General features: G+C 36.8%; 1 protein-coding gene across 11 annotated transcripts in view; it reads right to left on the bottom strand.

The window, feature by feature from the left end:
* FHIT (fragile histidine triad diadenosine triphosphatase) overlaps positions 1 to 13,263 on the bottom strand; it is a 1,429,687-nt gene that overhangs the window by 1,028,713 nt on the left and 387,711 nt on the right. The window contains exon 4 of one of the 11 annotated variants that reach the window (XM_082727540.1): positions 13,046 to 13,105. The exons of the other annotated variants lie outside the window; for them this stretch is intronic. The gene's annotated coding sequence lies outside the window, so the exon portion shown is untranslated. The remainder of the gene's footprint in view (positions 1 to 13,045; positions 13,106 to 13,263) is intronic. 11 annotated transcript variants of the gene reach the window in all.

Genomic DNA, 13,263 nt, shown 5'->3' with positions numbered 1-13,263 from the left:
TCAGGGAGATTTGTCAGTGACCGTATTCGCCTTCCAGGGCTGCCGTAACAAAATACCACAGACCACCCACTTGAACAACATAAATGTATTTCTCAAAAGTTCTACAGGCTAAGAGTTCAAGACCAGAGGTCAGCAAACTTGGTTTCTCTTGAGGCTTCTCTCCTTGCTTTGCAGAAGGCAACCTTCTTGCTGTGCCACATGGTCTTTCTTCTGTGTGCATGCATCCCTGGGGTCTTTACTTCTTTTTATAAGAAAACCAATCACGTTAGATCAGAGGTCCACCGTTATGACTTTATTTAACCTTAATTAGCTCTTTAAAGGTCCTATCTCCAGATGGGGGTTAGGCTTCAACATAGGAGTTGTAGAAGGACAAAATTCAGAAAATAACATATACAAATACTTGAAACATGGGTATTTGGAAAGTTACTTAAATCCACAGGACAAAGGGGGTTGGCAGGAAGCACACATAATCTTTTGCTCCTTGAAGAAAGTCCTTGCGTTCAGGCCCCAATTATATTAGCAAAAATTCAGTCGGTGAAAGCAGATCTGGCATTCGAATATATGACGATTTTATTTCAACGAAAATTCTCTTCAGAATCTGTGAGATTCATTTGAGGCGCTCAGCTGCTCCTCTCTTAGAGACAGAAGAACATTAGCATTCTGGAAACAGCCAGGATAACACTGGCTCCTGTTTAAGACACACCCTCTCTCAAGAACAAGTAGAAATTTCCAAGTGAAGCCCCATGCACTTTCTAGGATGGGACTCACTTCAGTCCTTCTAGGACATAGTTGATCTGAATCCTATCTATTTGCATACACACCCAGAGCTGTATGTCCCCCTGAAAAACCTCACCCAGGTTCTCACGCAAGCATTCCTTTTCCAGCCACTTTCTAATTCCTTGCTGCCACCCACATATGCTGTTTGTACTAGACAGTGTGACTTTCTTACACTGTTTCAATTCATTAATTCCCGGTTAGGAAGGTCCCTCACATCAATCCATAAGCTAATGTCTCCCATGGTATTTGTTCATAACCCTCTCTTAAGACACTTCATATATTTTACCTGGTAGTGTATGTGCCACTCCTGCCGTATTTTTTGAACTAGTTAAGGTTAGGATTGTGTTGGATCGGGTATTTTAACTGAACCAGTATCTAGTGTGATATGGCACACAGCAGAGTCGTGGGAAGAGTTTCTTGGAGTTCACACAGACTTTGCTAGGAGTGTAATAGCAGCACTAAGCACTGGAAGCAACAAATCACAAGATCACCCAGCTCCATTAGGGGTGAAGTCAACACCTTAGCAAGATCAAATCTCTCCCTCCATTTTTAATCCAGAGCCAACTGACCCAGAAACACCCCACACCTCCACCATGACTTACAATTTGTCTGAAATAATAAAGGGGAAAATGAGAAGCTATTAGCTCTACTTCCATTCTCCAGTCAATCATCATGCTAAATTATTAAGCAGCTGACGCACTGCCAAGAAATTTTTAGGCCTCTCTCCAGAAATATAAAGTAGTCATTTCCAAGTGAACAATTAACCATTTTATTCATCTAAAAGTCACAGAATTTATAGAAAACTTATTCTTTTGGCTTATTTTTTTTTCTTTTTGGATGTCGGGAGAGGTAAGAGAGGTCTATGTGAGATCTGAATATATTTTCTCTTCCATCTCTTATTTATTAATGACGTGGAGTTACAGAATCCAAATGTGGTGGTGGTGGGGGGGGGTTGTTCTAAAACATCTCCTGAACAGTTAAGCATTTGTAACTTTGTTCCTAAATAGTGCAACATTTCTGACTGATCGCTGCTGGCAAGGACAAAGCTATCAACTGCTATAATCCTTTCTCCCCCATGGTTGACTCGGTAACACACAACCATAACTCATACTTTCATGGAGCATACATTCTAGGGGAAGAAATACTGAAAAAGGAAAGTAAACCAACAAATAAAACAGCTGTGCTAAGTTTTACAAAAGAAACAAAACAAGGGGTGGGGTTTTGGAAAAGGGGAAGATATGCCTTAAGGAAGATGTTAGTAGCAGGAATCACCATGAATCAGAAGAATTCTGCAACTGGTGACTTCCTACCCAATCGAACCCAAAATATGCAAATAGAGAATTCAAATAGAACATACTTAGATCTAGTTATCAGCTGACCTCAGAAGCTCCCAAATTTCCAGCAGCATCTTCTTTTCTTTTCTTTTTAGTCATGTGTTGTTTCCCTACTAATAACCGTATTTCTTAAGTATAGTCTTCTGAGCAAGAAGAATAGTGAGCAATGTGCTTTTACAGTCTCATTTGAGGCTCATTAACAGTTTCCACTTTTATGAAAGTGATGTACTTTTAAAGACAGTTTGATCTGTTGCTACAAATATTAATCCTTTTCTTTAATCTTCTTACCTTTCTTTTTTTAGAGAAGGGAAGGTGAGCAATAAAGTTTAGTCTCAACCATACGTTTAAGGTTTGCTTAGGCTTCTTTTTTAGCTTTATCAATGAGAATGGAGCCCAGAACAATTAAATATTCTTTAATTTTGTAGTAGATATTGTGGGGTATACTTACATGACCTTCCCTAGGCATGTTTTCTTTGGGAGGCTCAACCCCATCTCATATCAGATACATTACACTAAACGGTTGTCAGATGTGAAATCTTTGAAAATAAATTTTTGTACTTTTGCATTTGAAATTATTTGGTTACATATAATTTAGTTTATGTGATTTTAAAATTAGCTAAAATTTCTCAGCAATCATGTATTTTCAGAAATTCTTAAGAAGAGAGGACAGCTTACTCATAAAATGTAAACTTTTATAATTACTAAATTAAGGAATTGATAACAAAAGCATAATGTTTTATTTTCTTGCCATTTCATTTAATATCTAATAGCTCTGATTCAGCAATTCCAACATACAGTGAAACCAAAATAATTTTTCTTTCTCTTCTTGTTCTCAAAAATTTTCCTAAGCCTTTGAAAAATGCATTGGCCCTAGTCCTTAGGGCCAGGTATATAAAGGTTAAAGAAGCAATAGAACAAAGTGTGTATATGCCTGGCTCTGATATAGCACAAGACAGTGGGAGGGTCCCCCCAAATAAAGCTGACGCTATTACAACCAAGCATAATCCCAATTAGCCCAAATGAATGGACCAAAATCCCTAATGTTTAAAAAAAAAAAAAAAAAAAAAGCCTTGCCCCGATTTTACTGTGATTTGTGCACTTTCATCAGAAGTTCCACTCAACATCACTTAATAAAGATCATATTGCTTCTCTAGCAAATTCCCAAACCTTAGTACATAAGAATCACTTAGAACTCTTATTAAAAATGGGGATTCCCGGGCCCTGTCTCCAAAGAATCTCTTTAATAGATCTAAGTGGAGCCCAGAAATCAGAGTTTTTAACTTTCAGAAATGCTAAGAGGCTTAAACCCTGTGGGGAAACGTTAACAGCTGCTGAGTGAATATTGGCTCTAAATACTGGACAACTTGAATCAATTTAGGCCTATCCCTCTCAACCTTGGCTCACATTAGAATCACCTGGATAGAGCTTTTAAAAGAATGACCCCCAAAGATTCTGATTTCTTTGATCTGGGGAGAGGTTGGGCATTGGTATTTTTTTTTAAAGCTACCCTATAAACAAATCAAGTAACACTGCTAGCTTAAAGGTATTTACTAGCTCTCAGATAGGATTAACCCACCCACTGAGGTGATGATAAGGCCCAGACTTCTTACAATGAAAACACTACAAGAAACACAGCAAATATAAAACCCACGCCCATCTCATCCCCAGTGTGTTTCAGCCCCAACACCCCCAAGTCAGCCTTCTTGTGACAGCACAAAGAACCCAAGCCCTTTCCTTTGGTTTTTATCTGCCAGCAGAGTGATTTACTAGCTCTATTATAAAAGCAACTCCATTGTAACTACAGTGTTGGAATTATAAACAAAACCAAAAAAATATGCAGAAGGGATAGTCCTTTAATCAAAACTGTAAAACGGAATGATTCCTGGCTGCAGTTGAAAGCAAACTCTGAGATATTAAGAGTAAGCTCTCCAGTCCTTTGATTGGTGCCTCTTTCCCATAAGAGCAACACTACACATTTTTTCAATTAAGCAGTTTGACAACCTGAAGGAACCCACAGTGCATGATTTAATGAGCACATACTGTATGCATGGTAATCGGCAGGCTGACAGTTTGCTCATTTCAAACTGACAAGAGAGCACTACACATTAGTAGAAAGGGTTTTTGGGGGTCTCTTTTCATTAAATAAGCCTTCCAGTTGAGAAACATTCCAACTGTAGAGGCAAAGCTGTCACTGGTACACCCAGGGTGACCTTACTCTCTGTCACTCTCCAACTCCTCAAGTGTTGACAAATAAATTACTTTTTAGGGGCGCCTGGGTGGCTCAGTGGGTTAAAGCCTCTGCCTTTGTCTCAGGTCATGATCCCAGGATTCTGGGATCGAGCCCCACATCGGGCTCTCTGCTCAGCAGGGAGCCTGCTTCCCTTCCTCTCCCTCTCTGCCTGCCTCTCTGCCTACTTGTGATCTCTCTCTGTCAAATAAATAAATAAAATCTAAAAAAAAAAAAAATTACTTTTTAAAAACAAAGCATAAGCATAAAATATAGATTAAAAAAGTTTCTCTGATGTTGTCAGAGGTTACGTTGAGACTTGAGTCATGACTCTGTTTGTGATTTCACATTACACAAATTCTAACCCAGTAAGGGCTGATTCTTCACAGTGATTACATTATAAACCAGAATGATTTCTGGAAAGAATGCCAAAACTGTTACATTATTTAATATTTCAGAGGCAGTGTAATGTACCAGAAAAAAACATGGGCTTTGGTGACAGAAAAATAGGAGTTCAAACTCTGACCAAAACCCTTATGTGTGACCTTGTCAAGTGACATCACTTCTCTGGGGGCTCAGTGTCCTATTTATGAAATGTGGACAATAGCATCTACTTTGTTTGGAGAAGACTATAAAATGCTTCTCATGGTTGCTGACAACATAGGGGGACTTACATAAATAGTAACTAGATGACCCACAGAAGTTCGGAGTATGGATTTTAAACAAAGTTAATTATAGCCTAACTCTCCTGAGATTTCTACCAGGAGAGTTTATTGGGGTTCTATAAGAACAACAGTAAACTAACATTTACACACCAATGTGGTCTCAATTAATCCTGTCAAGACTCTGAAAGGTAGGTGTCATTATTCCATTTTTATAAAATCTCAAAAACAGGAAGTAAACTTAGAGATCATATGAGAAACTTCTGACATAACTTTAACTTGCCTGACGATAAGAAAAAGAAACTTCCAGGGCACCTGGGTGGCTCAGTCAGTTAAGTGTCTGCCTTCAGCTCAGGTCACGCTCTCAGGTTCCTGGAACTGAGTCTTACGTCGGACTCCCTGCTCAGCAGAGAGCCTGCTTCTCCCTCTCCCTCTGCCTACTTGTGCTCTTTCTCTAGCTCTCTGTCAAACAAACAAATAAATAAATAAATCTTTTTAAAAATAATAATAATAAAATAAGAAACTTCCTATGCTTCCCATTTTACTCTGCCTGTCAGAAAACTCAGAGTCAATTTTTGCACTCAGTGCAAATTTACAGTACTATTAGCAATATTGGCTAATGGATTTGTTTCCTGATTTTCTATGCATATTTTATTATCCTTCTTTTAATTGGTTATAAGCCATCACATATTAGGTACAGATTTTTTAGCTAGCTAGTAAGGAGGCTTGTGAGTGAGAGGGGTCTCACTCTCATTGTCAAATAAATAAACAAAATCTCTAAAAATAAATAAATAAATTACAAAAATTGGGATAATATCTATTGCTTATCACTATTATGAAGATTCAGAAAGAACATTTGCAGAAGTATCCAGTGTTATTATTTGATGCATAGTAACACTTGGAAAATCTGAAATATGGAGACTTTAAGATATAAATGCAGTTTTATTAATCAGAAGTACTAAAACTCAAATGTGAAATTCTTAAACATCATTTAGAAATTACTTATTGCTCTGAACTCCATGCACTGATGTAAAATTTAGCCTCCTGCTGGTCCAAGATCCAGACTTGCCACCCTTCTTTCATTTCCTAGGGCACATAGAAATCTGGGAAAGTTGTCAACAATCTCTAACTTTGTACTATAAACATGTCTACTAGAAATACAGAACTCTATCAAGAATGAACACATATGAAGTTTTCAGGTTTGATAATTCATACACTAGCGTACTAGAGAACTGGGCCACAATCATGGGTCTGTCTTTGTCTCAAAGAGCAAATTCCCCATGAGTCACAGCCACTGACTGTATCCAGAATGTAGGCAGATATACCACAAAAATATTCCTTTGTCCCAAAGGGAGTCCAGGAAAGGAAACTGTAGATCCTCAAATGCATACCCTAATAATAATGGATCAATGATACTTCCTCAGAAGAAATGGTGTAGTGCGAGCTCTGGAAGCAACACAAACTTGGACTTAAAGGCTGGCTTGACCATCCACAGTCCCATGACATTAGGCAACATACTGAATCTCAGAGCCATAGATTCTTCCACTGACAAATGAGTGAAAAGCTTCTAATTTATGTAACTATTGTAAGCAGGGGTAATATTCAAAATATTTAATGACTAGTAATGGTGAGGGTATTAAACAGAATATACTTAATAGCTATTCTGGTACATACCAATTAAATATGAACTGTGTTTGAGGAATTAAATCCCTCACTTAATCCTGGATCATGGGAAGTGTTCAAACACATAATTGCATTAAATGAAACAAACATAACATTGCATAACAATGTGTAATAAAAAACTTATAGGCAGTTAATATACAGATAGCTATATTCTCCAAATATGCTTTTTTTTTTTTTCCATTTGCCTTGAGCTTTGATTACACAATTTTACTAAATGGCTGTTAACTTAAAATGATGATATACCTATATCTCAACTCACAATAGTCCTCAGAAAGATTCTGGACTCAAAAACACTTAAAGTGATCTCATTAGGAATTTTATTGTATTTTTCATTCAGTTAAGTTCTTATGTCACCTTAGTGTAATGACAATTTTATCATTATAAAATATTCTTCTTTATCTCTGGTAATACTTTTTATCTTAAAGTTTAGTTTGTCTGATATTATATAGCCACTCTAGACTTCTCATGCTGACTGTCTCCATGGTGTACCTTTTCCCATCAATTTATTATAAACTTATCTGTATCTTCACATTTAAAGGTTATCTTGTAACAGAGTATAGGTGTTCTTATTTTTTTATTAACCCATTCTGATATGCTCTGCTTTTTAAAGTTTTTTTTTAAAAATTTCCTTATAAACATACAATGTATTATTAGCCCCAGGGATATAGGTCGGTGAATTGCAAGGTTTACACACTTCACAGCACTCACCATAGCACATATCCTCCCCAATGTCCATAACCCCACCACCCTCTCCCGACACCCCTCCACCCAGCAACCTTCAGTTTGTTTTGTGAGATTAAGAGTTTCTTATGAGATGAACTCTGCTTTTTATTTATTTAGTCCATAATATCCCTGATGAACATGGATGCAAAAATTCTCACCAAAATCCTAGCCAATAGGATCCAACAGTAATTAAAATGATTATTCACCACGACAAAGTGGGATTTATTTCTGGGCTGCAAGGCTTCAACATCCACAAATAAATCTATAATAATCAATAACAAATCAAAAAATTAAAAGAAAGAATAAGAACAAATGATACTCTCAATAGATGCAGAAAGAGCATTGGACAAAGTATAGCATCTCTTTCTTGGAGAGTAGCATTCCTGCTCTTCACAGTGTAGGGATAGAGGATATATGCCTCAATATCATAAAAACCACTGATGGAAAAACCCACTGCGAATATCATTCTCAATGGGGAAAAACTGAGAGCTTTTACCCTAAGGTCAGGAACACAGCAGGGATGTCCACTATCACTACTGCTATTCAACAAGTCCTAACCTCAGCAATCAGACAACAAAAAGAAATAAAAGGCATCCAAATCAGCCAAGAAATAGTCAAACTCTCACTCTTTGTAGATGATATGATACTTTATGTGGAAAACCCTAAAGACTACACTCCAAAACTGCTAGAACTCATACAGGAATTCAGTAAAGTGGCAGGATATAAAATCAATGCACAGAAATCAGTTGCATTTCTGTACATCAACAACAAGACAGAAGAAAGAGAAATTAAGGAGTTGATCCCATTTACAGCTCCACCCAAAACCAGAAGATACCTAGGAATAAATCTCACCAAAGAATAAAAGAATCTGTACTCAGAAAACTACAGAACACTCATGAAAGATATGGAAGAAGACACAAAGAAATGGAGAAACGCTCCATGCTCATGGATTAGAAGAACAAATATTGTGAAAATATCTATGCTACCTAGAGCAATCTACACATTTAATGCAATCCCTATCAAAATACCATCAACTTTCTCCAAAGAAATAGAACAAATAATCCTAAAATTTATAGGGAACCAGAAAAGACCCCGAATAGCCAGAGGAATGTTGAAAAAGGAAACCAAAGCTCATGGCGTCACAATTCCAGATTTTGAGCTCTATTTCAAAGCTGTAATCATCAAGACAGCAAAAACAGACACATAGACCAATGGAACAGAATGGAGAGTCCAGAAATGGACCCTCAACTCTATGGTCAACTAATCTTCGACAAAGAAGGAAAGAATGTCCAATGGAAAAGAGACAGTCTCTTCAACAAACGGTGTTGGGAAAATTGGCAGCCACATCTGAAAGAATGAAACTGGACCATTTCCTTACACCACATATAAAAATAGACTCCAAATGGATGAAAGACCTCAAGGTGAGACAGGAATCCATCAAAATCCTTGGGGACAACACAGGCAGCAACCTCTTCGACCTCAGCTGCAGCAACGTCTTCCTAGACATATCAACAAAGGCAAGGGAAGCAAGGGCAAAAATGAACTATTTGGACTTCATCAAGATCAAAATCTTTTGCACAGCAAAGGAAACAGTCAATAAAACCAAAAGACAACTGACAGAATGGGAGAAGATATTCGCAAATGACATATCAGATAAAGGGCTAGGATCCAAAATCTATAAAGAACTTATTAAACTCAACTCCCAAAGAACAAATAATCCAACCAAGAAATCGGCAGAAGACATGAACAAACATTTCTGCAAAGAAGACATCCAGATGGAGTGCCTGGGTGGCTCAGTGGGTTAAGCCGCTGCCTTCAGCTCAGGTCATGATCTCAGGGTCCTGGGATTGAGTCCCGCATGGGACTCTCTGCTCAGCAGGGAGCCTGCTTCCTCCTCTCTCTCTCTCTGCCTGCCTCTCCGACTACTTGTGATTTCTCTCTGTCAAATAAATAAATAAAATCTTAAAAAAAAAAAAAAAAGACATCCAGATGGCCAACAGACACAGGAAAAGTGCTCAACCTCACTCGGCATCAGGGAAATACAAATCAAACCCACCATGAGATACCACCTCACTCCAGTCAGAATGGCTAAAATTAAGCAGTTAGGAAATGACAGGTGTTGGTGAAGATTCAGAGAAAGGGGAACCCTCCTACACTGTGGGTGGGAATGCAAGCTGGTGCATCCATTCTGGAAAACAGTATGGAGGTTCCTCAGAAAGTCTAAACTAGAGCTACCCTATGCCCCAGCAATGGCATTACTGGGTATTTACCCTAAAGATACCAATGTAGTGATCTGAAGGGGCACATGCACCCAAATGTTTATAGCAGCAATGTTCACAATAGCCAAACTATAAAAAGAACCTAGATGTCCATGAACAGATGAATGAATAAAGAAGATATGAAGTGTGAACACACACACACACACACACACACACACAAACACACACAATGGAATATAAAGCAGACATAAAAAATAAAATCTCGACATTTGCAATGACATGGATGGAACTAGAGGCTATTATGCTAAACAAAATAAGTTAATCAGGGGTGCCTGGGTGGCTCAGTGGGTTAAAGCCTCTGCCTTTGGCTCAGGTCATGATCCCAGGGTCCTGGGATCGAGCCCCATGTCGGGCTCTCTGCTCCGCAGGGAGCCTGCTTCCTCCCCCCCCCCCTCTCTCTGCCTGCCTCTCAGCCTGCTTGTGATTTCTCTCTCTCTGTCAAATAAATAAAAATTTAAAAAAAATAAGTTAATCAGAGAAAGACAATTATGATCTCACTGATATGAGGAATTTTAAAAACAAGACAAAGCATCATAGGGGAAGAGAGGGAAAAATGAAAGACGACAAAACCAGAGAAACAAACCATAAGACTCTTAATCTCAGGAAATAAACTGAGGGTTACTAGAAGGGAGAGGGTGGGAGGGACGGAGTGGCTGGGTGATGGGCATTGGGGAGGGTATGTGCTATGGTGAGCACTGTTAATTGTGTAACATTAATGAATCACAGACCCATAACAAATAATACATTATATATTAATAAAAATAAATCAACTAAATAAAAAACAAACTATTTAGTCCATTAATATTTAATATAATTACTGATATGGTTGCATTTAGAGCTATAATTTTATTATTTATTTTCTGTTTCCTTCTTTCATTTCTTGTACTCTGTTCTTAATTTCCTCAATTCTTTTGGAGTCATTTAAAAAATTTTTAGGATTCTAAAGTAAATAAATATATATTACATAAATACATAAATAAATATAAAAAAAAACAAAAATATTTAGGATTCTATTTTATCTTTTGGAATTTTTGTTGTTGTTCTAAGCATTCAAATATACATTCTTGACCTTTCAGTCTACTTAGAGTTAATTTCATACCACCTCATATAAAATTTGAAAACTATGCAACTGTGTAAGTCCATTTACCATACCCCCTAATCCTCTATCCTGTAATTGTCATATGCACTACATCTAAACACAGTACATTATAAACACCACAAGGTAATGTTATAATTTTGGCTATAAAGCATCCTATATATCTTAAAGATAAGAATCTGAAAAAAAATTATTGTATTTACAATCTCTGATAGTCTTCATTCTTTCTTGAAGATTTAAGATTACATCTGGTATTATCTCACTTCAGCCTGAATAATTTCCTTTAGCATTTCTTGTGGTATAGGTTTGCTGGCAATGAATGAATTCTCTTAGTTTACTTTTATCTGAAAATGTCTTTAATTTGCCTCTATTCTCAAAGAATATTTTTGGTACATATCGACTATAAATGGATTTCTGTATTAATAGGGTTTTTTGTTGTTGTTCCTTTCTTTTTTGAGGTGGGGGGTTTTTCTATTGAAGTTAGCCACCCTAAAGTGTACTTTTTTACTTTTTCTAGCCTCTGTAGTTTCCGATGTAGTTTCTTTATAATTATAAAGCATTGTTCCCTGGAAGATAATATACCATTTTCCTCCAGCTACTGTCAAGATTTTCTCTTTTTTGTTGGTGTCCTGTAGCTTGAATACAGTGTACCTATGGATGTTTTTCTTGAAATTTATCCTATTTGGAGTTTGCTGAGTTTCTTGATATATACATTTACTTTTTTCACCAAATTTGGATATTTTGGTCATTATTTCTTCAAATGTTTTTCTGTCCCATTCTCTCTCTCCTCTCCTAAGACTACAGTTATACACGTTAGACATTTTAATTTTTGTCACATAGGTCCTTGGGATTCTGTTTATTTTTCTCTGTTCATTTTTACTTATTTATTTTGACTTACTTATTTATTTAGAATTTCTGAACTTTTTACTCTTATAAGGTACAAGGAGAACATTCTGTTCAGTTCTTTAAATCTTTTTTCTTCCTATTCTTCAGTAAGAAAACTTCTATTAATTTTATCTTCAAGTTCAGTGACATCTTGCTCTGTTACTTCTAACAAATATATGCTCACCAGTGAATTTTTGTTTCCAATATTGTATTTTTCAAGTTTAGAATTTCTATTTGATTCTTTTTTGTAGCTCCTATTTATTATGCTTTTATTCATTGTGAGTATATTTTTCTGTCCTTCATTGAGTATAGTTGTAATGGCTGCTTTAATATCTTTGCTAATTCCCCCATCTGGGTCATCTTGGAGTTATCTCAGGTAATTGCCATTTCTCTTCAGAAGGGGATCATGTTTTCTTGGTTCTTCATACATTATATAATTTGGGGTTGTATCATGCGAATGTATGAATGCGAATATGATGGCGTGAAGACTCCGGAATCTATTACAGTTCTTTGAAGAGCCTTGAATTATTTGTTACAGCAGGTAATTCATTTGGTTATGCTCAAATTGAAAACTATCTCCTGGGCAGCAACTTAAATCTCAGTTCAGTTCTTTGATGTTAGCTGTGTCTATTCCACGCAAGCATGGCTTTGGGACCAGTCAAAGATTTACACACAGAATTGGGAGTTTCCTCCTGTCTGCCTCTCTCCTTTCTGGAATTCTAGCTTCATTTTCCAATGACTGTGGTTGCTCTGAACTCTGTTTGCTGGGGCTTCAAACCAAAAAGAGTGTGGTTTTTCTATTGAAGTTAGCCACCCTAAATGACATTAATTTCACCATACCCTCAGTCTAAAAGTTGTAAAATGAGGAACATACCCTGCACTTGTCCATGCTTCCAAGTTTTGAATCTCAATTCCCCTCTAGAATATACCTGTTTATTTTCACTCTTTAGGGCCTCAGGTAATTTTTTTGTCTCGTATTTTATAGTTGCTATCTGTGAGAGTGTCAGATTCAATAAACCTTACTGAGCCATACTAGAAGTGGAAAGAAGTAAAAACAATTAGAAGATATTACTTTGCATTTCTGAAATTCTCTCCTCAAAACACTTAACCTCCGCTCATTATCTCATCTAGCAATGTTTGGTTTTGGTTTTAAGTAGAAACATAAGTCAGACTCAGAGCTTCCTTGATCATCTTCCGAAGTACATAAGAAGATTTGGAATAAAAGCACAGCATAAAGTTAAATGATAAAATGATAAAACATCAGTCAGATCTGCTGGCTCTTACAGTGGGAGCATTTAATCTCAAAGTAATGAGGCTCGTCCAGGCTCATGACTACCAAAGATTATCTGCATGGTACTTTACCACATTATTTATTTTACCTTATTTTTTGGTCTCAGTTACTCCTACATTCTTCATTGAAAACTGTAATAGGTAATACCCTAAGAGAAATAGAATATTGAAAATATTATCCTTAAATACCAACAGAGTTGGTAGTACACATTTCCTTCTAATAATAACCCTTAGCATTTCTTGAGAGCCTCTGTATGTGCGGTACCTTGCTAATCATTCTACATAAGTGGCCATCTCATCCTTCAAA

The sequence above is a fragment of the Mustela nivalis genome, assembly GCF_964662115.1.
Source record: "Mustela nivalis genome assembly, chromosome: 1".
NCBI classification, from domain to species: domain Eukaryota; kingdom Metazoa; phylum Chordata; class Mammalia; order Carnivora; family Mustelidae; genus Mustela; species Mustela nivalis.
This window is presented reverse-complemented; position numbering and strand designations above follow the sequence as displayed.